Source organism: Schistocerca cancellata, chromosome 7 (assembly GCF_023864275.1).
Source record: "Schistocerca cancellata isolate TAMUIC-IGC-003103 chromosome 7, iqSchCanc2.1, whole genome shotgun sequence".
In the NCBI taxonomy this organism is placed as follows: domain Eukaryota; kingdom Metazoa; phylum Arthropoda; class Insecta; order Orthoptera; family Acrididae; genus Schistocerca; species Schistocerca cancellata.
In genome coordinates, this window is record NC_064632.1 from 298,555,438 (window position 1) to 298,560,437 (window position 5,000).

General features: G+C 53.9%; 1 non-coding gene across 1 annotated transcript in view; it reads right to left on the reverse strand.

Moving 5' to 3' along the window:
• Positions 1–732, reverse strand: part of LOC126093543 (small subunit ribosomal RNA) — a 1,909-nt gene extending 1,177 nt beyond the window's left edge. Inside the window, exon 1 of the ribosomal RNA XR_007521682.1 lies at positions 1–732. This exon is cut by the window's left edge and continues 1,177 nt beyond it. This is a non-coding gene — a ribosomal RNA (small subunit ribosomal RNA).
• Positions 733–5,000: the final 4,268 nt, after the last annotated feature.

The window sequence follows — 5,000 nt, forward strand, 5'->3', positions numbered from 1 at the left end:
CGCCCCACCGGCAGGACGTCCCACGATACATGCCAGTTAAACACCGACGGGCGGTGAACCAACAGCGTGGGACACAAATCCAACTACGAGCTTTTTAACCGCAACAACTTTAATATACGCTATTGGAGCTGGAATTACCGCGGCTGCTGGCACCAGACTTGCCCTCCAATAGATACTCGTTAAAGGATTTAAAGTGTACTCATTCCGATTACGGGGCCTCGGATGAGTCCCGTATCGTTATTTTTCGTCACTACCTCCCCGTGCCGGGAGTGGGTAATTTGCGCGCCTGCTGCCTTCCTTGGATGTGGTAGCCGTTTCTCAGGCTCCCTCTCCGGAATCGAACCCTGATTCCCCGTTACCCGTTACAACCATGGTAGGCGCAGAACCTACCATCGACAGTTGATAAGGCAGACATTTGAAAGATGCGTCGCCGGTACGAGGACCGTGCGATCAGCCCAAAGTTATTCAGAGTCACCAAGGCAAACGGACCGGACGAGCCGACCGATTGGTTTTGATCTAATAAAAGCGTCCCTTCCATCTCTGGTCGGGACTCTGTTTGCATGTATTAGCTCTAGAATTACCACAGTTATCCAAGTAACGTGGGTACGATCTAAGGAACCATAACTGATTTAATGAGCCATTCGCGGTTTCACCTTAATGCGGCTTGTACTGAGACATGCATGGCTTAATCTTTGAGACAAGCATATGACTACTGGCAGGATCAACCAGGGAGCTGCGTCAACTAGAGCTGAGCAGCCGGCCGCCCGGGAGTGTGTCCCGGGGGCCCGCGCGAACACGCAAGCGTCCGCTCAATTATTCTGCAAACAGGAGGAGGCTGAGCTCCCCTGCACAATACACCTCGAAACCCTCTCAGGTCCCGGCGGCGCGCAGCGCCGTCCTAAGTACTTGGTCGGGTTCGAGAGAGGCGCAATCGCCCGGAGTTAGGCGAGTAGACGCTTTAGGTGCGACCACCCGTGCTCCCAACTGAGCTTGCCGCTGCCGACAGAGGCCCGGGAGCGTGCTGTCGTGGCATTGCCGGCGGGAGACAACACGCGCCACCTACGGTGACCGGCAGCTCCAACGCCAGCGCCACAGAAGGGCAAAGGCCCCACGTGGGTGCCGAAGCGAACTCTCCCAGCACAGCGCACGTGCCAACACGTCTGCACAACTGCGATACAAACCACCAGCGAGAACCGCTGGGGCGACCGAGCAGCAGACGGCGTCGCGGCGCCGAGTGCCGGGCGGCGGCGCATCCTCAACGCACACAGTCCTCAATCGGACCAGCACACTGCAGATGTCCACCGCGCTTCGCACCGGGCCGGCGAGGACCCACTTTGGCTGCACGGCGCCGCGCGCAGGGTGCCCCGGCGCGCAGCTGCGCCGCCTGCCGCGTCCGTCGGCCGGCGCGCCTGCCACTGGGCGCCCCCACCAGCCGGCTGTAGCGCGTGCGCCCACGCACCGCGCGGCCAGCACGCCGGGCGGCCCCCCCTCACCGGCCGGGGACAGTCCCACCCACCCACAGCCGCGTATCGCTTCACACCCAGATTCACATTCACGTTCGTTGGTATGGTGGGGACCGCTTCGTAGCTGTACCGATCGTTGCCCTCACAGATGTACCTCCAGCAAGGACAACCGCACCACAACGGGTTACCAGTTGTTCATGTGCGTAACGTCACCAGTAAACGTACACGTCCATCCCCGTTTGCAAAGTCAACTATTATTGCATGCCTGCCTGTCAGGTGTCAAGACACACTACATCCGCTCACATCCACGCAACAAAATGTGCCCGACTAGAGGGCACGTGGAAGGTGCCCCCGTACGTATGCGATGTCCATTGCGCGACCAACTGTCAACCGGCCTCTGTAGCATGTCGCAGATGTGGAACGCGGGGCACCGTGCTATCACATTGTGTGAGAAGAGACTACTACGTCTGCATACACGCGCCACTACATGAACAGACGGCTCATGCTGATCGCCATCCACTGCGTCCATTACTCCCACACGTCTCTATGGCGTACCACACTGCAATGCAGCTGTTATGGGGAGATGACACGTAGCTGTGTACACAAAATTCTGAGCGGGTTGCGGTTGGACAACAATACATTAATGTAACGTGTCATATGCCAATTACAGAGCAGGGTAAGGCACAACGTGGGTTAGGTTAAGGCACAACGTGGGTTAGGTTAAGGCACAACTTGGGTTAGGTTAAGGCACAACTTGGGTTAGGTTAAGGCACAACTTGGGTTAGGTTAAGGCACAACTTGGGTTAGGTTAAGGCACAACTTGGGTTAGGTTAAGGCACAACTTGGGTTAGGTTAAGGCACAACTTGGGTTAGGTTAAGGCACAACTTGGGTTAGGTTAAGGCACAACTTGGGTTAGGTTAAGGCACAACTTGGGTTAGGTTAAGGCACAACTTGGGTTAGGTTAAGGCACAACTTGGGTTAGGTTAAGGCACAACTTGGGTTAGGTTAAGGCACAACTTGGGTTAGGTTAAGGCACAACTTGGGTTAGGTTAAGGCACAACTTGGGTTAGGTTAAGGCACAACTTGGGTTAGGTTAAGGCACAACTTGGGTTAGGTTAAGGCACAACGTGGGTTAGGTTAAGGCACAACGTGGGTTAGGTTAAGGCACAACGTGGGTTAGGTTAAGGCACAACGTGGGTTAGGTTAAGGCACAACGTGGGTTAGGTTAAGGCACAACGTGGGTTAGGTTAAGGCACAACGTGGGTTAGGTTAAGGCACAACTTGGGGGTAGATTGCGGTGCAAATTGCATTACATTGCGGTGCAAATTGCATTACATTGCGGTGCAAATTGCATTACATTGCGGTGCAAATTGCATTACATTGCGGTGCAAATTGAGTTACATTGCGGTGCAAATTGAGTTACATTGCGGTGCGAATTGCATTACATTGCGGTGCAAATTGAGGTAGGTTAAGGTGCAAATTGAGGTAGGTTAAGGTGCAACATAGGTTAGGTTAAGGTGCAAGATGGGTTAGGTTAAGGTGACATAGGTTAGGTTAAGGTGACATAGGTTAGGTTAAGGTGACATAGGTTAGGTTAAGGTGACATAGGTTAGGTTAAGGTGACATAGGTTAGGTTAAGGTGACATAGGTTAGGTTAAGGTGACATAGGTTAGGTTAAGGTGACATAGGTTAGGTTAAGGTGACATAGGTTAGGTTAAGGTGACATAGGTTAGGTTAAGGTGACATAGGTTAGGTTAAGGTGACATAGGTTAGGTTAAGGTGACATAGGTTAGGTTAAGGTGACATAGGTTAGGTTAAGGTGACATAGGTTAGGTTAAGGTGACATAGGTTAGGTTAAGGTGACATAGGTTAGGTTAAGGTGACATAGGTTAGGTTAAGGTACAAACTGGGTTGTGTTATGGTACACATTGCGTTGTAGTACAGTACACGTTAGGTTTGGGTACGGTACACAATGTGGTATGGCATGGCGTGTTGTGGGGGTGGGGGGGGGGTGAGGTTCGTTGATATCGACCGTAGGACGTGGATGCCCGAGGCAGCGTCAGTGTGTCAAAGGAGTTATGTCACGTCGGGATGCGCTTTTCGCTAGTGAGAGGGGGCGAGCCGTGTCTGTGGTTGCGGCAGACCTGTGTGTTTCATTCCTGCCAGTGTGTTTGTGCTGTAAGACGAGGCAGTGTGGTGATGTTGGGTGCACCCCTGTGTAGGACATGTGTGGGTGTTGGTGGCTTTTCTGAGCAATTGTGGTTGTCGGACGAGTGGGGTATTCTGTTTTATGATTGTACCTCCCGGTCTGGTTATCATAGCGTAGTTGGTGTACTGTGGCGGATAGGATGCACCGGACGTTGGTCCATGCTGGTGCTTAGTTGTTGTATCTGTGTCTGTTACAGGCAGAGAGTAGTGTGTGATAGAGTGTGTGGCTGACGTGTGGTTCATTTTGTGTGTACGGACGTTCAGCATGTATAGGGGCATTTGCGTATATAATCTATCTATGTGGGCCTGCATAGTTTACTGAGCAGTGCTGTGAGGTGACTGAACTACGAGTGACGTACTGATTTACAGCGGAATGGTTGCCTTGTACCAAAGATGGAGTATCGGCTCTACGACAGCGTTGGCACCGCAGGAAATGGTCCCGTAAAACGGCCCTCCCACCGTCATCGTTGTGAGGGGTAGGGACCGTCTATATTCTGGGAGGAGCCCTGTTTGCCACTGGGCGTGGGGTCTCGCGTCCTGCGGTTCAGTGCCCCCAGGGCAGCGCGCGGAGGTGGTGCTGCTGCTGCTGCTGCTGCTGCTGCTGCTGCTGTAGCAAGCGAGCTACTTACAGCATGTATAGGGACAGCGGGAATATGGCATATTCGATATAACTCTTCATGAAACGCAAGATATAGGGGCGGATTGCACGTTACGAGTGCGGGAAGAGTCCGCCGTTCATCCGCTGGAGTTGCGATTTGGGCGGTTGGGGTGGGGCACGTGCGGGTGCGGGTGGAGCGATTGTCGGTCGACGACTTCGTGCGACGCAGGCACAGGCGTTGGGGCTCCTGTGGTGGGCAGATGATGCAGGCTTTGTGGGTGGCGTCGGAAAATGGGCACTGTGGGACCTAGCGATGTCGTAGTCGGCGTGGCGTCTCATAGATGGCGGTATCATCGGTGCAGCAGGTCATGTTGCGGGGGACCTGCAGGTGGCGGTATTTTTGTTTGTGGTGCGCTCGACATGGTGGACGTAGTGTCGTCCGATTCCCGTAGATGGAGCTATTGCATGTGGTTTCGCCACATTGTCATAGATGGCGGTGCCGTGTTTTGGAGGTATGGTTGGCGCAGTTTCGTCGGATTCCTGTAGATGGAGGTGTCGTTTCTGGGCCGGATGGCAATGTAGTTTGGTCACATTCCCAAAGATGGCTGTGTTGTGCCTGTGGGCGGCATTGTCAACATCGTGCCATAGAGGGCGGTATGGTCTGTTTATTGTGGACGTTGATGGCGTCGGGACCAGAGGGCGCGCGCGAACCGGTGACCACGCGTTATTC